This window comes from Oryctolagus cuniculus, chromosome X, assembly GCF_964237555.1.
Source record: "Oryctolagus cuniculus chromosome X, mOryCun1.1, whole genome shotgun sequence".
NCBI lineage: Eukaryota > Metazoa > Chordata > Mammalia > Lagomorpha > Leporidae > Oryctolagus > Oryctolagus cuniculus.
The window spans coordinates 109,452,776-109,475,446 of record NC_091453.1 but is presented as its reverse complement, the minus strand read 5'-3'; the positions used below and the strand labels follow the sequence as shown (position 1 = coordinate 109,475,446).

At 44.3% G+C, this 22,671-nt stretch overlaps 1 long non-coding RNA gene across 3 annotated transcripts in view; it reads left to right on the top strand.

Moving 5' to 3' along the window:
* The first annotated feature begins 4,037 nt into the window (after nucleotides 1-4,037).
* LOC103351973 (uncharacterized) overlaps nucleotides 4,038-22,671 on the top strand; it is a 49,369-nt gene continuing 30,735 nt past the window's right edge. The window contains exons 1-2 of one of the 3 annotated variants that reach the window (XR_011385395.1): nucleotides 4,038-4,912; nucleotides 7,186-22,641. This is a non-coding gene — a long non-coding RNA (uncharacterized lncRNA). Of the gene's footprint in view, nucleotides 22,642-22,671 lie in introns of all 3 variants that reach the window. The other 2 variants (XR_011385394.1, XR_519559.4) reach the window with 2 other exon arrangements.

The window sequence follows — 22,671 nt, the reverse complement described above, 5'->3', positions numbered from 1 at the left end:
AATGCTTTCAAGTTTGAATTCCTACTTTGTATATAACTTGATCTTTGGTTTATATTCCTCTTGCCCTAAGAAGCAATTAAAAGAAAAGTTATAATTTTCTGATTTGGCAAATATTCACATGGCAAAAGGAGTTTCCATTCCTCATTTATCTCCTTAAGTCTCTCTTTTCCCTGTATTTTGACCAGGTAACACCTTATTCCCTTTTCAACTGAATTGTTTAAGGAAGGCATTAATTAAATTAATATTAACTAAATATTATCCAAGTTATAAAAAATTCTTTTCAGAGAGAGGGTCTGCATGAATAACCCAATCCAACTTAACTAAAACCTGGAACCATGTGTCAAGGATTCTTGCAGAGTGGCCTCAAACACTGGCAGAGTGGGAGATGTTAATGAAGCTGTCCAAATGGATGGCTTACTTTTCCCTGCAAGTACCTTCCTCAGTGCCAAGCCTTTTCTTCAGCTCACTGAAATTATTCTCAAGCTGTATTCATTAGGAACACCTGGTTCTATTATCAAACGTCACACCTAATTTATTATCAAGAGAGTATGGACACATCCATTTTGTCAGGCAACAGAACTGATAACTGCTACTTTAGTAGGCTCGCCAAAGGCGTGCAGGCTGGCCCTTGGAGGAAGATTTGTTCACATTGAAAGCTGAGCCCATATGGAACTGCCTTCATTTTCACTTCTTCTAGCTGTAGTTCAAATAGCACAGTGAACAGGTTAACACAGTCAGCATATGGAGCATTTAGGACATTCCTGAATTTGAGGGTAGAAAGGGCATTGAAGGGGGGAATATGGGAACTGTGTGAGTCCTTCGTCAAACACAATGGTGTACTTGAGTAGGTAGAACACTGGATAGGTGGGGTGGAAGCTCAACTAGTGTCCCCAGAGCAGCATTGTCTGCATGGCCCGAAGCTGTGCTCCCAAGGTCAAATATTTTTAGCACGCGGTCAGTGTTACTTGTGGGTGGAGGAAGAATTTCCTACTTTCTCTCATGTGTTCTCAGAGAACATTGGGACTCTAGTAATACACTTTCAGGCCCGCCTCAACCCAGAGGGTGACAGCAGTAACATCAAGGGTTTGTAGAAAACTAGGATCAAAATGATGTCAGGAACACGTGTTACACAGAAGAAAGGACAGTTTCTTCAATAAATGATGCTGGGAAAATTGGATGTCCACAAGCCCAAGAATGAATCCAGATGCCCCTCCTCCACTTTTCTTACCATGTACAAGAATCAACCCAAAATGGCTTAAAGACTTAAAGGTAAGACCTGAGATTGTAAAACCGCAAGAAGAAACCATAGGGGAAAATCTTCTTTACGTTGCTCAGGGCAATGTTTAGTAAAAGGAAAACCAGATAAATGGGACTATATCAAACTAAGAAAGCTTCTGTGCAGCCAAACAATCAACAGGGTGAAGGGATGACCTACAGAGTGAGAGAAAATATTTGCAAGTCATACATATGATAAGGGATTAATATAAAATTATAAAAGGAACTCAAAGAGCACAATAGCAAGAAAACAAACAACCCAATTTAAAAATAAGCATACAACCTCAATGGATGCTTTCCCAAAGAAGAAATGCAAATAGCCAACAGGTATATGAAAAGGTTCCCATCATCACCAATCACCTGGGAAATGCCTATTAAAACCACAATAAGATATCGCCTTGTACTTGTTAGAATAGCTGTTATAAAAAGCCAAAAGACACCAAGTGTTAGCAATGGTGTGGAAAAAAGAGAAACCTTGTACATGGTTGATGCAAATGCAATTTGGTACAGCCATGATGGGAAATGGCATCGAGGTTCCTCCAAAAACGAAACACGGAGCTACCACAGGATCCAGCAGTCCACTTCTGGACTTATTTCCAAAGTAAATACAGGCAGTGTGTTGGAAAAATATCTGCAATCCCATGTTCACTGCAGCATTAGTCTCAACAGCCAAGATAGGGACACAATGGAAGTATCCATCACTGAATGAATAGTTTAAAAAAGTGCCATAAACACACACAATGGAATACTACTCAGTCTTTAAAAGGAAGGAAATCCTGACATTTGTGACAACATGGATGGACCTGGAGGACATTATGCTAAGTGAAATAAGCCAGGCACAGAAAGGTAAACACTGCACAGAAAGATAAATACTGCGTAATCTCACCTATATGTAGAATCTTAAAAAGGTGAACTTAGATAAGCAGAGAGTAGAATAGTGATTACGGGGAGCGGGGGTGCGATGGGGGTAGTTGGCAGACGTTGGTCAAAAGATACAGAATGTCAGTTAGATAGATGGAACAAGTTCCAGAGATCTATTTTACAACATTTGACACGTTAATAATGTGTCATATTCCTAGAATATTATGAAGAGTAAATGTTTAGTATCCTCTCTTATGATAAGTATAAAAAGATAAGTATGAGATAACACATAGTTTAATTAGCTCAATTAGCCATTCTTCAGTGTATGCCTATTTAAAAACATTTTACACAATAGAGGTACAAAATTTTTGGGAATTAAAATAATTTTAAAAACATAGTCAGCAACTACCAGAAGCAATTGATGAAGCCAGGGGCAGAACTGATAATTGAAAACAAGGTGCTCCAGATGGAAAAGTCAAGACAAATAGACAGTTATTCGGGCCTCACTATGAGTGTCCAGGAGACAGATTAGGAGGGCTGACATACACTGGGAACTTAATATGCGGCTGGCACTCTCAGGAGTGTTCCAGAAACAATGGTTCGTTTTGTTCTCACAATACCTCCATGAAGTAAGGAGTATTGCAACCCTTACTTCACATCTGAGGCTATCTAGGCACAGAGAGGTTAAGCAACGAGCTCTAAATCACACAGCCGCTCTGATGTGACCCACGACCTCCCTTAGCCGAATCTACAGAACTCCGAGTCGCTGGTGTCAGAGAACCTGGACCCCCAGCCCCCAAACGCACGGAGAGACGGGAGGTAGGCATGGGGACCGCGGGGACAGCCAGAGCCAGCCCACGCACAGCTCCTGCGCCACGCAGGGCTGCCTGCAAAGGTTCACCGAGGCTGCGTGGTGCGGGCGGGGAGACGGTTGGAAAGGCAGCAGGGCCCAGGTGCGAGCGGGTGGTTTTCAGCCTCCGCTCATCAAAGGCGAGTGGGGGAGGCGAGGGCAAGGTATTGGTCCTGGTCGCCGATTTGCCGCGTCCCAAGAGGACAAACTGGACCCAGGGCCCTGGGGGAGGCGCGGTGTCCTGCCAGGACCTCTGTCGGCATCTGGTGGTCACCGGGGCACACGACAGCCGAGGCGGAGCGCGCGGGGCTCTAGGGCCTGGCTGCCGGGGCCCGGGGCCGGGCCGGAGGTGAGGGGGCGACCAAGGCCTGGGCGTCACGTGGAGCAGCGGTTCCGGGGCGTCTTCCTGCAGCTGCCAGCAGCCGGCGGCGGGCTCGGAGACGCGCACGCTGTGAGGGGCACGGCCGGGGGTGCCGAGCGGCGGCGCGGAGCGAGGGTGGCCGGGGCCGGGGCGGGCAGCGAGGGTGGCCGGGGCCGGGCGGGGAGCGAGGGTGGCCGGGGCCGGGGCGGGGAGCGAGGGTGGCCGGGGCCGGGCGGGCAGCGAGGGTGGCCGGGGCCGGGGCGGGCAGCGAGGGTGGCCGGGGCCGGGGCGGGCAGCGAGGGTGGCCGGGGCCGGGACGGGCAGCGAGGGTGGCCGGGGCCGGGACGGGCAGCGAGGGTGGCCGGGGCCGGGACGGGCAGCGAGGGTGGCTGGGGCCGGGGCCGGGACGGGCAGCGAGGGTGGCCGGGGCCGGGGCGGGCAGCGAGGGTGGCCGGGGCCGGGCGGGGAGCGAGGGTGGCCGGGGCCGGGCGGGGAGCGAGGGTGGCCGGGGCCGGGGCGGGCAGCGAGGGTGGCCGGGGCCGGGGCGGGGAGCGAGGGTGGCCGGGGCCGGGGCGGGGAGCGAGGGTGGCCGGGGCCGGGCGGGGAGCGAGGGTGGCCGGGGCCGGGGCGGGCAGCGAGGGTGGCCGGGGCCGGGGCGGGGAGCGAGGGTGGCCGGGGCCGGGGCGGGGAGCGAGGGTGGCCGGGGCCGGGCGGGGAGCGAGGGTGGCTGGGGCCGGGCCGGGGCGGGCAGCGAGGCCGCCGCCAGGAGCTCTCTGGTCCCAGGGGCTTCGCTGGGCGGAGCTGCTCCCGCCTCATCTTGGTGGTGGAGCCTGGGCCCTCTTGGCCTTCGGAGGATGGGGTCAGGCCCTTCGCCGGCGGGGTGCTGTTGGGCCCCTCGCCTTCCCCAACCCAGCGGGGCGTGGCCTGGGAACCCCTGGAGTCTTCCGGCCACCCGCGCTGGCCCGGCTCCTGCCCGGTTCTCCTGCCCTCCCCTGGGTGTAGGGCGAAGGGGCCCGCCCCGCCTCCTCCCTCTGCATTGCTGCCTCCTCCTACTCCACCATCTGGGTCCATCTTTCCCCGGGAACCAGGCTGCCAGAGGCCCGCAGCCACCCCAGTGCCTCCCCTCGCTGCGACCCGAAGGCCACCACTGACCGTTCCTGCTTTAGGGGCTTCCCTCCGGGTCCTGCTGGGAGAGCGCCAGGGCTCTCGCAGCAGGACTGACACACAGGGGCCACAAGCAGCAGAGGCCCCGCGGGGGGGTGGGGGGGCTCAAGGTCTCCCTCGCTGGTCTGCGGCTTCCTCCTCCTTGCACTCTGATGACAGCAGGTAGCCTACTGGCCCTCCGCTTCCTTCTGTAAGTGTTGGCTCACTACCAGGGAATCTTGACCGAGACAGCACATCCAGACAGCACGTCCGCGGGGCGCTCCTGTCACCATGGTGCACTAGTTGTCTCCAGTTTGGACTCCAGAAGGCCACAGGAGTTGGTGGCTGGGACCCCAAAGGCAAGCGTCAGGGAAACCTGCGAGGCGACTGGAAGGAAGCAAGAGGCGGGATGCAGGAATTAGGTTTGTGGGTCTCACCTGGGAAGGGTCTGTAGTATTCTTAGCTGGGCTGCATTCCAAAGAAATGAAATTCGACTCTCTGGGTATTGGGGGTGCAGGCCTTGGCATTTAGTAAATGCCCCCTGTGCGATTTTCAGGAGCTGCCACTGGTGAGAGCCGTAGCCCTAGGTGATGAGCTGAGTGCAGATTTCAGGTGCAGGAGGATGTGGGTTTGGGGGAGGGGCACGGTGCTCTGAAGACATTGGCCTGGATCCTGAGTACCATGGCGATTTCATGACTGATTACATGGCCTTCTTGGAAAGCCATTTGATAACACTCGTGCCCTGGAAATGCTGATGTGGTCTCAGGGTGTAACGTGTTGAGTTGTGATCACTGGAGAAGAGAAGCCTCCTCAGTATGGGGCTGTCTCTGCTGCCCAGCCTGCTGCCAGTACCCTGCCGGGTCTCCTAGGCGGAGTACTAGCAAGATATCTGGACAAATTGAAATGGTCCTACAGACACATAAATCAGTATGTCTTCCTCCCGAGATGAACTTTAGTTTGGGGGGAAGAGGGCTTGTAGGTATGGATGTAGAGAGGGTATTGAGAGAAAGAACCATTCCTGTCTGCAGCATCACACACATGTCCAGCACCTAGAGGTCAGCCTTTTCCCTGTACCTTCTCCTCACTGCATCCCCTTCCTCACTCCTTTCCAAACCCTGACTATCTGAGATGCCTACATCATATCTCTTCCTTTGTAAACAGACATACTGAATTAAGAGTTCATCTGATCACCTAGTGCCATACCCCTTAGCTTCAAAATTCATACGTTTTTAAATCCATGCATACTGGGGACATTGAAAATGCATGAAAATATGTATTGTAAAAAAAGGGGGAGTGCAGCCGGTGCCGCGGCTCACTAGGCTAATCCTCCGCCTTGCGGCGCCGGCACACCAGGTTCTAGTCCCGGTTGGGGTGCCGGATTCTGTCCCGGTTGCCCTTCTTCCAGGCCAGCTCTCTGCTGTGGCCAGGGAGTGCAGTGGAGGATGGCCTAAGTACTTGGGCCCTGCACCCCATGGGAGACCAGGATAAGTACCTGGTTCCTGCCATCGGACCAGCGCGGTGTGCTGGCCGCAGTGCACCGGCTGCGGCGGCCATTGGAGGGTGAACCAACGGCAAAGGAAGACCTTTCTCTCTGTCTCTCTCACTGTCCACTCTGCCTGTCAAAAAAAAAGGGGGGGGGGAGTGCATAGCTTTCAAAAATTTTTTTTGTCCCAGATATACTTACTTTTTTAGAAGATTATTTATTTGAAAGGCAGAGTTACAGAGAGGGAAAGGCAGAGAGAGAGGGAGGGAGAAAATCTTTCATCCGCTGGTTCACGCCCCAAATGGCCACAATGGCCAAGGCTTGGCCAGACTGAAACCAAGAACCAAGAGCTCCTTCCAGGTCTCCCATGTGGATGGCAGGGGCCCAAGCACTTGGGCCGTCTTCTGCTGCCTTCTCAGGCGCATTAGCAGGGAGCTGGATCAGAAGTGAAGCAGCCAGGGCTCAATCCCATGTCCATATGGGATGCAGGTGGTGGCTTAACCCGCTATGCCACAGCGCCAGTCCCCAGATATACTTATTTTTAAGAACACTTTGTATGTGCTTTCTGAAGTCTCCTCAAACAAAACGCATGGTATTTCATTACCAAGTGATTTGGAAAATAATTTTCCTAACACCTACTCTGTATTCCTCAAGCCATTCCTGGGCCTTCCCCAAGCCTTAACCTCTCCTCAACCAAATATCTGCCTTCACTTTGCTTCTGAAAACCATCCCATTCTTAATCCAATGTGAAATCATTTTTTTCCAAGACATATTACTAAGTAAAGTGTCAATCAGGTACCCTTACACCTGAAATTCAAACCATCCATAATCTTCAGCATATCCCTCAGCCTCTACGCATTGAATCTGTTATCATTTATAAGGGGTATTTAAAAAGTGCACAAGTAATGCATATTAGGAATAAAAGTGTGGATTTCAAAGTCTGCTGTACCAAAATAAATATATTCGCATCCCATTTCCCATAGACTGTTTGAAGTACCCTCATAATTATTTTCTTAATGAAATTTTCATCTGAACATTGCTTGTTCCACAAAAGCATTGAAGATAGTACCAAGAGTTCCCATCTCCCCTTGACCCCTCCTTCCCTGTTGTTAATTAATATCTTACATGAATATGGCACAGAGAACCAAGACTGACACATCCTGAATCATTTAGATCTCTTTGGATTTTACTAATGTCCTTTTTCTGTTTCAGGGCCCCATCCAGGACCCCACTTGACTGTATTCACTTGTCGTATCTCCCTAAGCTCCTCTGGGCTGTGAGTTTCTCAGACTTTTCCTTTTCTTCAATTTTGATGACCTGGATAGTTTTGATGAGTACTGATCAGCTGTTTTGTGTAATGCCCCTGCATTTAATGTTGTCTTTTTTTTTTTCTTTATTAAGCTGGGATGATGGGTTTGGGGAGAAAGATGACAGACTCAAAGTACTGTAGTTCATCATACCGTGCCAAGGGTGCATACTGTCAGCATGATGTCAGTGCTGTCATTAACTTTGATCAGTCTGCCAAAGTGGTGTTTGCCGGGTTTCTCTGCTGTAAAGTTACTCTTCTTTTTTTCTTGATTTTGTGCTCTATCTTTGGAAGGAGGTCATTATGAGCAGCCTGTGCTTAAAGGACATTCTATCCTCCTTCTTGAAAGCTGAGTATCTACTTAAATTATTTGGAATTGATTTGCCTCTTCTCGCTCATTTGTTTATTTATTCAGTCATTTATATTAGTATAGACTCGTGGATGTAGTTGTTTTATACCTAGGGTTCTTTTTTATTTATTTATTTATTTATTTTTTGACAGGCAGAGTGGACAGTGAGAGAGAGAGAGACAAAGAGAAAGGTCTTCCTTTTGCCGTTGGTTCACCCTCCAATGGCCGCCGCGGCTGGCGCGCTGCGGCCGGCGCACCGCGCTGATCCGATGGTAGGAGCCAGGTGCTTCTCCTGGTCTCCCATGGGGTGCAGGGCCCAAGCACCTGGGCCATCCTCCACTGCACTCCCTGGCCACAGCAGAGAGCTGGCCTGCAAGAGGGGCAACCGGGACAGAATCCGGCGCCCCGACCGGGACTAGAACCCCGTGTGCCGGCGCTGCAAGGTGGAGGATTAGCCTAGTGAGCCACGGCGCCGGCCTATACCTAGGGTTTTAATCCAATAGTACTTAATTTTGTTACCAGAATTATTTCAGCTTTGGCCACCAGGAGCCCCATTGTTTTTTTGTGTCCCTTTGGTATTAATGGAATTTTGGGGGAACACTTTCTTACTCTCTGGAACTACAAGATGCTCCAGACTTAATCTTGCATTCTATTGTCCTAGTTACAGAATTAGTCTTTTCTCTGTGGAGCTTCGGTTCCATTTGTTAGAGAATGATATTTAAAAAAAAAAAAAAACGCAAGATTTAGGTTCTGGGTATATTTTTTGCTATTGAACTATTTATTTAAAAAATCTTTAAAGATGTATTTATTATTTATTTGAAGGGGAGAGTGACGGGGTGGGGGGGCAGGGAGAGAGAGAGAAAATCTTTCATCTGCTGATTCACTCTCCAAATGGTCACAAACTGGGACTGAGCCAAGCTGAAGGCAGGAGTTCAGAACTCCATCCAGGTCTCCCACGTGGGAGGCAAGTGTCCCACGTACTTGGACCATCCTCTGCTGCTTTCCCAGGCTTATTAGCAGGGCAGTAGATCAGAAGCAGACCAGCTGAGACTTAAACCCCTGTATCAGGTGCCGGCATTGCAGGTGACATCTTAGCTCACTGTGCCACAACGTTAGCCCCTCAACTAGTTATTTTTAAATTTTATTTATTTATTTGAGAGAGCGAGTCACAGACAGCGAGAGGGACAGACAGAGAGAAAGGTCTTCCTTCCATTGATTCACTCCCCAAATGGCCACAAAGGCCGGAGCTGCTCGGATCTGAAGCCAGGAGCCAGGAGCTTCTTCCGAGTTTCCCACACGGGTTCAAGGGCCCAAGCACTTGGGCCATCTTCTACTGCTTTCCCAGGCCGTGGAAGAGAGCTGTATGGGACGGAGGAGCAGCCGGGACTAGAACTGGCACCCATATGGGATGTGGGCACCACAGGCCAGGGCTTTAACCTGTTGCGCCACAGTGCCGGCCCCAAACTATTTATTTTTTAAAAACAAGTAATGAACAATGGAAACATTGCTGAACCCTACTTCAAACCACCTCTGACCCCTCCATTCTGCAGTCCTATCCCAATATGGATCCCAAACATATCTCTTATGTAAAATCAGTGCTTTCTACTACTAAGTAATATAGGAAACAAACAATTCTTTTTAAAGATTTATATATTTATTTGAAAGGTGGAGTGACAGAGAGAGAGAGAGAGAGAGAGAGGAAAAAGGGAGACCTTCCATCTGCTGGTTCACTTCCCAAATTCCGACAACAGCTGGGGCTGGGCCAAACCAAAGCCAAGAGCCTGGAACATCCTAGTCCCACACGGGTAGCAGGTCCCGCATGGTACTTGAGCCATCACCTGCTACTTCCCGGAGCATTACCAGGAAACGACATCAGAATCAGAGTGCCCAGGACTTAAACTGGCACTCTCATACACGATGCACACGTGCTCAGCAGCAGCTTAAGCTTCTGTGCCAAAACTCCTGCCCCAAACAGGAGTTTCTGATACTTACGCCACCACTAAACCCTTAAACTATCCCCTGATTACATGTAAGATTTCTATATTTCCTAGTCAAGTAGACATCTATCCTCATTACTCTTTCCCTGACCCCAAGCTACCTTCCTAGTTACTATTTTTCTGTTAAGGTAGTATATGTTCATCCTTCGGACATCGCTTCTCCTAACATTTTCTTCAACTTCTCACTCCCCCTCTGAGCTGATCTCTATCCCTAACTCCAAACAAATGCTTCATTCTGTGTAACATTAGCACTTTCTATTCTCAGTGATAGACAAGACAGACATCTCAGTCCTCACAAAATTACTGATCCTCCCAATCCCTAATCCTAAATCACTTGATCCCTAACTCCAACTAAGCTGTTCTTCTGTTATAGATCACTCTTGCTCAATGTCCAAATAATGTTTAAAGTACATATCCCTGATTTCATCTTATCGCTAACATGGAGGCCACTTTAACTACCACCAACTATTACACACACAGCTGATTCTTTATGCTCTGTGATGCCAGTGATTATGTGATTATCAAGCAAAATTTGATAGCAATAGCCACAGGTTTTTTAGGGAAATATTATTTTTTAAAAAATTTATTTATTTCATCTGAAAGCCAGAATTATATATAAAGACAGAGAGATGTTCCAGTACTTTCAGTACTCTATACTTTGTGTATCTGTGTGGGTGCAAACTGTTGAAATCTTTACTTAGTATATACTAAGTCGATCTTCTGTATAGAAGGATAATTGAAAATTAATCTTGAAGAATGGGATGGGAGAGGGAGTGGGAGATGGGATAGTTGTGGGTGGGAGGGAGGTTATGGGGGGAAAAGCCTCTATAATCCAAAAGTTGTACTTTGGAAATTTATATTTATTAAATAAAAGTTGAAAAAAAAGAGATGTTCCATCCACTGGTTCACTCCCCAAAATGGGCTCAATGGCCATGGCTGGGCCAAGCTGAAGCCAGGAGCCTTGAACCCCTTCGGGCGTCCCACGTGGGTAGTGGCAGGGGCCCAAAACACATGGACCATCTTGCATTTCCTTCTCAGTCATTAGTAAGGAGCTGGATCAAGGAGCTGGACTTGAACTGGGGATCATATGGGATACTAGCATCACCTTCAGTAGCTTAACCAACACTAGCCTCAATATCCCTTGTTTTTAATCCATCCCTAACAAGCATCCTGTTTAAAATCACTCTTAGTACTATTAGTAATGTAGTAAACAGAAATCTCCGAACTATATACCATTACTAGCTGCCATGCAATTCTTACATTTGAGGAAGACCAGTACTTGCTATTGTGAAGTCCCTCCTCCCCAATCCGAAAGAACTCCTGTGACGCTCACCACACATATGACCCTCATCAGTCACTCGTCCTGGCGTCACCTCTGCCACTCTTTCTGATCTTCATCATTCCTGATAACTATGTGGTATTTTCTGTCCTATGTAAATATACAATTTCCCAAAGTTATCAAGTCATGGGACAAATGGATAGACTTGGTTCTTGCATTAAATGTGAAAATGAGAACTAGCTCATTCTGTGCAACAAATAAAAAGTCTTTCTTTAGCAAGCCATATGCACCCTTGTCCAGAAGCTGAAATGAGGCTGTAACCAGGCCTGAAGCAGTGCGATGTGTGTCTGTTAAGGGAATGGAAATGAGTAGACAACTTTACTTACATAGTATCCCTTTCAGCTCCTCCCATCAGAGGTGGCGTTTTCTATACAGATTTCTGCTGGCATTTTGTATTCACTGCTGGTTGTGTAAGTTAGCCTCATAGATGTGAATGAGGGGAAAAAAAACTTGTGGAGAATGAAATGAGAATATTAGTTTTAGTGTGTGTGTGTGTGTGTGTGTGTCTGTGTAGGGGAGTTTACCTCTTTCTTCCCCTCTCTACTTTCCACCCTGCCCTCTTCCCCTCACCTTAAACGCAATGTCTAACTGCCTTTGTGGCTCAGCACCCTTGTCTTCCAAAGCCTGGCTGAAGAGAGGGATACAGCATCACTCTGCACTCCCCCCTTCCTTGGAATCCCAGATGGCCAGCACCCAGAGAGCTCTTATTTGAACGGCCTGACTGCTGCCTCTGCAGGGCAACAAGAGAACGGAATAGAGTTCTCAACCTCCTGGTTCTAGAGTTCCCAACCTCATTTTGACTCCCTGACAGTCCTGAGCCAATCTCCTGCATCCTCCTTTGTTTCCCCTCCTCTCAGCTGGCTCGGTAACCACGACCTGAAGGTAGAAAGCCGTTGGAAGCCCAGGAGGTGTCCCCTGAATCCGTGTGACTGTGGTCTGAGATGCTCTCCAGAAAGGATGAACCTCACAACTGCCCCATTTATTTAGGCTCCATCTTTCATCGAGGAAGGATTTTCCATTGATTTCCTGTAAAGCCATGTCGTAAATAAGGTTATAACTTAGGTCATGATCTCATTCCAGTACACTTTTTTTTTTTTTTGACAGGCAGAGTGGACAGTGAGAGAGAGAGAGACAGAGAGAAAGGTCTTCCTTTGCCGTTGGTTCAACCTCCAATGGCCACCGTGGCCAGCGCACTGCGGCCGGCGCACCACGCTGATCCGAAGGCAGGAGCCAGGTACTTATCCTGGTCTCCCATGGGGTGCAGGGCCCAAGCACTTGGGCCTTCCTCCACTGCACTTCCTGGCCACAGCAGAGAGCTGGCCTGGAAGAGGGGCAACCGGGACAGAATCCGGCGCCCCGACCGGGACTAGAACCCGGTGTGCTGGCGCCGCTAGGCGGAGGATTAGCCTAGTGAGCCGCGGCGCCAGCCTCCAGTACACTTCTGAGGCCTGGCCTAACAAGAAATGCTAGTCTGCTTCATTGTACGTTTACTGCCACGAAGCTATCTTCATGAAGAAGAAGTGCACAACAAAGCACAGTGGGACTTGAAGAAAATGCTCTTTCCCTAAATGACAGACAAAGAGGGTGAACATATCTCTGGGGTTTTAGATACAGGGGACAGCAAACTCCTGTAAAGGGCCTGAGAGTGAGTCATTTAAACTTTGTTGGACACATGGTTTCTACCACATATTCTTCAGTTTTTTAAAAAAAACAGTCTTTTAAAAAATAATAAACATGTTTTTGAATTTCAGCATTCATTGTTCCATTGAATTACTAGCATTTGTTTTATTTATTTTTAAAAATATATTTGTTTTAAAGGCTTAGTTACAAAGAGGGAGGGAGGGAGGAAGGGAGAGAGAGAGATCTTCCATCCACTGGTTCATTCCCCAAACGGCTGCAATGGCCGGGGCTGGGTCAGGCTGAAGCCAGGAGCCTGTAACTTTATCCAGGTCTCTTACATGGGTGCAGGGGCCCAAGCACTTAGGCCATCTTAGCTGCTTTTCCAGGTGCATTAGTAGGGAGCTGAATTGGAAATAGAGCAGTGGGGACTCGAACTGGTGCCCATAGGGGATGCTTGCATTGCAGGCAGTGGTTTAACCCGCTGCACCTCAATGCTGGACCCATCAAAACACTCTTCAGATATATTCAAAACCATTCTTTGCTTTAAGGCCTCACAAATAGAGGTCACCGTTCAGATTATTTTGTCTTAGACATTCATTCTGATCTCTCAAATTCATGAAAGCCTTCCCTCATCCCCTGGGCTTTCCAGAGTTCTAGTGCAGGTTGTGATGAATTTCCCTACCCTAGTCATCTGCAGAAGGACTATGAACTTGATTTTTGTGGACAGCATGAGGGAGGAGGAAAGTTGCATTTGCATACACGAGTACTTAGGAGTCCCAAGACCACTTACGGAAAAGGCAGTCATTTCGCTTATGGGCTTGAAATACTACCACTGTCATAGGCTGCATGTTTTATTCAAAAAGCTATGGCGCCAAATCGGTACTGGTTCATGTCCTGGCTGCTCCTCTTCCGTTCCAGCTCTTTGCTTATGGCCTGGGAAAGCAGTAGAAATGGCTCAAATGCTTGGGCCCCTTGCATCTGTGTGGGAGACCTGGGAGAAGCTCCTGGCTCCTGGCTTCGGATCAGCCCAGCTAGGGCCATTGTGGCTATTTGGGGAGTGAAACTTTCTGTCTGTCTGTCCCTCTCTTTATCTGTAATTCTCCTTTCAAATAAATAAATAAGTCATAAAAAAAAACCTGTGTAAAATCCTCTCGAAAATGCTAACACACACACACACACACACACACAAAGATCAACCAAGAATTCTGGGTCCATTGAGACTATCATTCACAGATGAAGGTAAAAAAAAAGCATTTTGGGGTGAAGGAAAACTAAAATTATTTATCATCAGCAGACATGCATGAAAATCAATGTTACAGAACATTCTTTAGGTTGGAGAAAAGTGACAAGAGAAGGAAGCACAGATCTTCTGGAACCAATAAAGAACATCAGAAATTTTGAATACTTAAATCAATACAGACATCTGTATTTCCACTTTGTTGCTTTAACATGCATGTGAATGCTTATAACAGAAATTGTAAAATTACTTTTGGTGCTTATAATGTATGAAGATGAGTTACGTATGATAATGATAGCATAGAGGTTACTGGGCATTGGTAAATCCCCAATCCTGTTGTGAGGATTTTACATTCTACATGGAGTGGTAAAACAGCAACTCTAGTAGATTGTGGAAAATTAGGGCCACATATTGTAATCTCTATAGTAACCACTAAAAAATAGGAAGAAGTATAGCTAAAAGGCTAATGAAAATGTCATCATGGAATTCTAAAAAAAAGTGTTCAAATACTTGAAAAAGAAGGGAAAGGGAAACAGGAACAGAAAATGGGGGGGGGGGCAAACAATACAATTGACAGAGTGCTACCCACAAATTCAAGCATATCTATAAATACATTAGCTGTTAATGTAGTCAGCATTCCACTTAAGACAGTTTTCCTGCATGGATACAAAAGCAAGACTCAATTTACATCCTGTCTATGAGATATGCACTTTCAATGATCAGCTTTAGAAGTGCTTTTGTGTATGCCTTAGGGTGTTGTACATAAGCAGTAATATCATCTGTGACCACACTTTAACTTCTTTCTCTCCAAATTTTAATATTTTTTTTTGCCTTATTGTACTTCCTAGACTATCTGGTGCATTGAAGAATAGAAGAGGTGAGGAATTCCTTACCTTGCTCTAGATTTTGAGAAGTGTTAGAAGTTATCTGTTAAGTATGATACTAGTTGTGTATGGCTTTTATTACATTGAGGAGTTTTCCTCTACTTTGCCGAAAGTTTTGAAAAATCAAGATTGATGTTTAATTTTGTCAAATGTGTTTTCTAACTGCACAATTTGAAATGATTATGATTTTTCACATTCATTTGATAAAGGTTGTGAATTAACTTGATGTTTTTTAACCCCTTTAAAAACAGCTTTCGGCAGCTACAATTCACATGTTGTAAAATACATTCATTGAAAGTATGTAATCGGGGTGGGTTTTGTAGTCTGGCGGGTTAAGCTGCCGCTTGGGATGCTTGCCCATATCAAAGTCTCTGGACTCTAGTCCTTCTCCCCTTCTGATCCAGCTTTATATTGTGCACCTTGGGAGTCAGCAGGTGATGACTTGGGTTGTGCCACTCACAAGGGAGACCTGAATGGAGTGCCTGGCTCCTGGCTTCAGCATAGCCCTACACTGGCTGTTGTGGGCATCTGGGGAGTGAACTAGCCAGAGGACACTTTCTCTCCTCCCTCTCCCCTCTCCCTCTCCCTTCATTCTGCCTTTCAAATAAAAATGAATAAACATTTAAAAAATTAACTAGAATCTGATGGTTCTCAGTATGTTTACAGGATTGCTTAATTGTTACCATAATCAATTTTACGGTATTTTCATTACTCTAAAAGGAAACTTCATACCCACAAGCAATCAGCCCCAAATCTCAGCTTTCCAGCCACTGGCAAACAGTAATCTGCTTTCTGTCTTAAAGGATTTGACTATTTTGGAAATTTCATATAAAAGAAGTCATAAATACATGACCTTTTGTGTATGGCTTCTTTCACTTAGCAGAGTATGAGGCTCTTCCATGCTACCCAATGTTTCAGTAGTTAATTCTTTTCTATGATTGAATAATATACCATTATGTAGGTACACTACATTGTATCTACATATTGATCAGTTGGAGGGCATTTGTATTGTTTTTACTTTTATTATAACTAAAGCTTTTAAGAATATGTGTATGTATTTTTGCATAAACATGTTTTCATTTATCTTGGATAGATGCCTAAAAGTGGAATTGCTGGGTCATATGATGTTAGAATCCTTAAACGTTTGGCTGGCGCCGTGGCAAAAAATTAAAAAAAAGAATCCTTAAACTTTTGAGGAACTGTCAGACTGTTTTATCTAAAATGATTATACCGTGTGATATGCTCAACAGCAGTACATGAAGGTTCCAATGTATCCACATCACTACCAACCCTTAATCTTTTTAAAACATGGACAACCTAGAGGGCGCAAGGTGGTTTTGGCTTGCATTTCTCTAATGGCTAATGATGTTGAGCATCTTTTCACATGCTTATTGGCCACACATATATTTTCTTTGGAGGATGTCTATTCAGATCCTTTGCTCATTTTTAATTGAGTTATCTTTTCATTATTGAGTTGTGAGAGTTTATATTCTGCATACAAGTCCTTATCGTATGCATTATTTGCAAATAACCCCCCCCCCCCAAGTTGTCTTTTCTCTTTCTTGTTGGCATAGTTTGTGACACAACTTTTCACTTATCATTTTAGTTATGTATATATGGACTACAATATGATGATTTAATACATGTACTGAATGTATGAAAACCGGGTTAGTTAGCATTGTCTTCTCCTTAAACATCAAAACCTTTTTCGATTAACATTTAGTAGCTGTTAATTACAGTGTGACATTCCAGTAAATGTATGCCGTGTCATTACTTTATGTTTGGAGCTTCCTTCTTTTAGTTGCTCATAAAATACACAATAGTGGCCGGCGCCGTGGCTCACTAGGCTAATGCTCCACCTGCAGCACCGGCACACCGGGTTCTAGTCCTGGTTGGGGCACCGGATTCTGTCCTGGTTGCTCCTCTTTCAGTCCAGCTCTCTGCTGTGGCCCGGGAGTGCAGTGGAGGATGGCCCAGGTCCTTAGGCCCTGCACCTGCATGAGAGACCAGGAGGAAGCACCTGGCTGCTGGCTTCGGATTGGCGCAGCGTGCTGGCCGTAGTGGCCACTTGGGGGGTGAACCAATGGGAAAAGGAAGACCTTTCTCTCTGTTTCTCTCTTTCACTGTCTAACTCTGCCTGTCAAAAAAAAAAATACACAATAGTTTATTGTGAACTATAGTCACCACACTGTGCTGTGGAACACCAGAACTTATTCCTTGTGTCTCACACAAATTTTTAAAATTTTTGATGAAGTACTATTCATCTATTTCTTTCTTTGGTATTCTGTACTTTTGGTATTCCTAAGAAACCATTGCCTAAGCCAAGATCATGAAGACTACTGTCTTTCTCTATGTTATGATTATTTAAGATCATGAACACTTCTGGGTTCTAAAGAGTGAATATGTGCACAGTAAAATATCTGGAAGGCTTCTAGCAAAACACTAATATGGCTTACTTCTTAAGTATGTAATGTAGACTGTTGGTGGGAATGTAAACCAGTACAATCATTATGGAGATTCTGCAGAAGTCTGCCAATAGATATACCTTATGATCCAGCCATCCCAATCCTAAGAATTTATCCAAATGAAATGAAATCAGTATATGAAAGAGTAATTTGTGTCCCCATGTTTACTGCAGCTCAATTCACAGTAGCTAAGATGTGGACTCAGCCCAGATGTCCATCAACTGATGACTGGATAAAGAAAATGTGGTATATATACACTATGGAATACTACTTAGCCATAAAAAGAATGAAATCCTGTCTTTTGAAACAAAATGGATGCAACTGAAAACCAGTATACTTAGTGAAATAAACCGGCCCCCAAAAGACAAATATCATATGCTTTCTCTGATATGTAGTTGCTTAATATAAAATACAAAAAAAGTATAGGAATGAAATGGACATATTGTCATTTGTTGTTTTTAGTTCTTTTTTATACTCCTATGGAACTGCAGGCTTTCTACTTTTTACTTGTTGAAAATTATGCTTAGGGATGCAATAAGGCGGTGAGTGGATTGAAATTATGTTTTTGCAAAAATTAAAGCAAGAGGAAAGAAGGTGTACTGAGGGAGGGAAACATAGTTATCTTCTTAGAATTGTACCTATAAAACAGATGAAATATGTTCTCTTTGTATTAATAATAATTATAAAAAGAATCAGTCATGAAACAAAATTTAGCTTCTGTTTTTTTAAAAGGATATAATATAGAGCCTCACAACTATGCCTGAAATATTTGAAAACAAGTAAGGGTAGCTTTTGAAATACACACAAAACAAGAAAAAAGAGTCCCAATATTCATTTAATAAAGTTGCAAGTTATAAAACATCATTTTTAAGATTTTATTGTAGAATAAACACAGTTCTATATACTTGCTAGAATGGTTAAATGTCCTACTATTAATAATGAAACAAAAGATTTTGGCAAATATTGAACATTTTTAAGATCAACTGTCTTTATTTGAAAGGCAGTGTTACAGAAAGCCAGAGTAAGTGAAAGAGAGAGAAGTCTTTATCTGCTGGTTCACTCCTCAAATGGCTTCAACAGCTGGAGCTGAGCCAATCCAAAGCCAGGAGCCAGGCGCTTCTTCTGGCTGCAGGGCCTCAAGGATTTGGGCCATTTTCTAACTATTTTCCCAAGCACATCAGCAGAGAGATGGATTGGAAATGGAGCAGAGGGGGCTCAAACTGGTGCCCATATGGGATGCTGGCACTGCAGGCTGGGCTTTAAACCCTTGCGCCACAGCACTGGCCCCTCTTCTTAGGCATATTTAAGATGGGCTTGCTATAAAAGACCTGAGAAAGGTGTGAAAAAAAAGACAATTTCAAGTCACAAGAAAATCCCATATATAGATCATGTCAGTTGAAATTCATACCAAAAAAATTCCTGTAGGTAACCATAGAATCACATGTGTATACACACACAGACATACACAAATACAAAACATATAGAAGCAAAGGCAGAATCCAAGAGATTGAAGCACGTGATCAGGAGTATCCTCTCTTCCTGTTTCGTAACTACTCAGTTTATCTTTACTTTGTCAGTTGCATATATTATGCTTAAGCATTGATTATCAGTAAAATAATTTTATGAGTTTAAAAAAATAAAGAACTATCATAACTAGTTATCTGTCATCCAATGCTGAGTAATGAAATAGTGACACAAAATTCAACCTACATTTTAACCATGACATAATTGAAGAAAACAAATAGTCATGCATTCCTCTGTGGATAAATGTGTAAATAATGTCAGCTTTCATGAATGCCTGCACATCTTATTTTCAACATTTCAATACATGCACCCATTAAAATACCAATAGAGGTTCCTTTGGGGTAGGTTGAGTTGGGATACAGTATTCATGTCTTTCATTGATTTGTGTATTCTACACGATTTTTCACAATGCTTATGTATTTGAATTCAATCACAAATCTAGAACAAACATGTACAGAAGAAATTATTGGTAAAACTTGCTGGCTTGATGACACAAAACAAATCTAAGGAATCAGTAGTCTTGAGCATACACAAGAGAAGGTTTGAAGATACAATCATACTTTACAAGTCTTTCTCCATTTGAGGTGGCATCACCTGTGATTTCACCGCACTTCTTTGTAAATGAATTTGTAACTGAACATATTGTTAAGAAGCATGTTTAATTTTGAGAAATTCCAAATGTCAGAGGCTACTCTCTTAAAAATAGTATTCCAAAGGATAATGAAATGTGAAAAACGTTGTAGTTACATTCAGTACAGAAAACATATTTGAACTCAGAAGATACAAGGAATTTGAATATTATTTAAAAACTCATTAGATGCATATAATTAAGAGATGAGGGTGACATTGAAAACTATTCTTGTAGGGATTGAGTCAGTTTATTTTTAGCTTTGTGAAATTTCAAAAATTTGAACAATTGTGCACAGCAGGTATTGCTTTTTTGAATATCTTGGATACTAAGATTATAATGGAATGAAGAAATTTCAAGTTTTCCAAATACATATATGTGTGTGGAAACATGACAATTTGTGTAAGATAATGATGAAGATTTTTTTTCAAAATGACTCCATATTCTCTTGATTGTGGAAATAAAGATATACATTGCAAGGTGTCCAGTGCGTAACAAATCTTCCCAGGCAGATGAATCAATGAATTCACAAGCTTTTATTGGGATTCCGCTCCCGGGTGAGGTTCCCCGGTCCCAACAGAGCGGGGGCCGGGGAAGTTGCACGTCAGAGGTTGGGAGGGCTCCTTTTATAGATACAGGGCACGGGGGTTAAAGGTTGGGGCAGTTCTGATCCTCACTGGTTGACCTTTAGACACCTGTGGGGACCTGGACTAGGACTTTTCTTCCCCTGAAGTGCGAGTTAGGGACTCTCCATTCCCGGAAGTATAGGCCTTCCCTCCTTGCGGATCCCAAAGCTACCATACATTAGCATATATATATGTCTATACATGTACTCATGGTCAAAAATTATATCTTTAAATCATGGTGATTATTATAGTAACAATGCAATTAAACTTCCCTCTTTTCCATATATGCATGAGTTTGTATGTATATGTATATACATGTGTGTATGTACATATGCATACATATTCAAATTTTATATTTGGCTTCACCAACAGCCATAAGTCTACATTAAAATGGGATTCATCTATTTATCATGATTTGGATCATATTTTCACTTGTTTTGTTGGCAGATTTCATTATCATGAAAAAATTGCAAGATCCAATTTTTAGTAGCCAAATATGCAGGGAAATATGTGTGAAATATTGTAGATGGCTACAAAAATAGTGAATGTATTGACTTGAAGCTTTGAGAAAATGTGCATCTGGATCATGGTATAGGAGGTATGCACACATTTTGTTTATACAATAATATAATCTGTTATATTTTTAATAATAAGATTGAATGTCAGGTAAAACTGTAGGTTAAAATTTTGAGAAGGGAGAAAAAGCTGCATTCTGTGAGGTATACATGTTTGTTTATTTTAGGGAATATACTTATATACTGTATATGTGAACATAATAAAGTTTAGAAAACATAAATCTTCAAATCTTGATACCTGAGGGATGGCATCATAGGCATTAAATTTCTGCTTGTTAAAAAATTGTTTTATGAATTGAAAATGTCTTCACTATGACTCTACTAATATTTTTAGTGAATATGGCCATATGAGGGTTTTTTTGGCTAATATTTCATTTACTAAAAATTTAGGTCTTGTGGATTTTCACAATAATGACAAACTTCCCAGGAAACAAGTGAAAATATGATCCAACTGGTAACAAAGCCAAATTTTAATAGAAAATTATTTTGTATGAAGCTAAATACAGATGTTTGTGTGCATGCATCAAAATTAGTAAGTATATTAACATTCAGTTGTTATTGGTGTGTTGAAACATAATCCAAATGTTTATCAGTCTCACTGAAAAGTACCATTTATCACTGCTTTTAGTCTTCATTTTCATATAGTTCGTTTTTGACTCATTTGTATGTCTCAGTTGCTTCTGAGAAACTGATCCCTAAGTGACATGAACATACACAATAAAGTCATAGGAAGCCATTGTCAGCCTTAATAACTACATGGAAATGTCCCTGTGTTCCAGTCTTCAATGATGAAACCATTAGACTACATTAGCCTCCTCTGATGGGAATTTATACATACTTGAGTAGGTGCGTCTCTCCAAATGGGCACTGTATAGCAGCCAGTCTTGAGAACTACCTTCCTTAGAGTTCTAGACAAATAGCTGCTTCTCCCTCAACACACAGGCCTGCTATCCAGGCCAGAAAATGGTGGAACTTGGAAAGTGAGCCAGGTCAAGAATCAAATGTACTTGTTCCTAGATTTGCTCTTCTCTAAGCCCTTAGGTGCAACCATTTTCTTTCTGATCTGGATCCCTGAAACTTGCACTCTGATAGTCCAAGACAATTGGGTACTATGAGAAAATGCTGAAAAAAGTTGAGAAAAAGAACTGCAAAGGCTAGGTAAGTGGAAACTGAATTTCTGAACTGAAAAGACCCCTTGATGAGTGTGTAGTTTTAGGCCCCAGATTTCAGTTAGATACTAAAAGCAAAATCATCAGAGTGTGAACAGTTTCTTTAAACTGGGTAACAAACAAGGCAGCCATATTTCCTGGGGCTTTTGTCACTTGGTCACATTTTTTTTCACACTGGATGGGCGGGAGAAGAGGGCTGGGGGGCGGGGAGAGGGCATTGTTAGTTGCCGTTCCTAGAGCAACACTGCCATCATGAGGAAATGAGTGATTAAAAACCCCCAAGGCTTCTTCCTTTAGCGTCCTTAACTGGGAAAGCCCCATTCTGTCACAAGCTTAAGCAGGCCCGGTCCTAGTTGGCTCTCAGTTCCGCCTCCTGGGGCCTCCCTAGAGTTCTGGACGAAGATCAAAGATGGAGTCCAGGTATAGCAGCTGCCCACGCGGGAAGCACGACTACGTCTGCCGCTGCCAGGAAGTCTGGGCACAGGAAGTCATGGGGTGGAGTCTTGGCATCCTCCCAGTGTGGGCGGGACTAGAGGAATTCCACCAACTGACAAAGTCCAGGGTCTGTGGCTATTTGTCTTGCTCCCTGCCCCTCAGAACCTGGGGAAAGCTGACACGTGGTGTTCCCAAGCTCTAGGGACTTGAAATGCAGAGAACAAGACAATACCAGGTAGTTTATAGCAGGGCTCCATGTGCTCTGCATGCTGAAGGTCTCAGGTGCACCCAAGCTGTTTGGAGCTTGGAGGGCCTTGAAAAGAAGTGGAACCACCCAGCTAAGCTAAGAAGTGTTAGCTTTTCTGCTAGGAGAGCAGACCGCGCCCAAACAGATGGAGACCAAAAACAAAAGGAGAAGACTGAAGATGAACCTACCTTTTAAAAGTCCTTGTCTGCTGGAAGTGGCATTTCCTGCGACTCTGCTTCACGTCTTCGTACATGGCTGTTGTAGCAGGTACATTGTTTCTAAAAAATGAGAAAAACA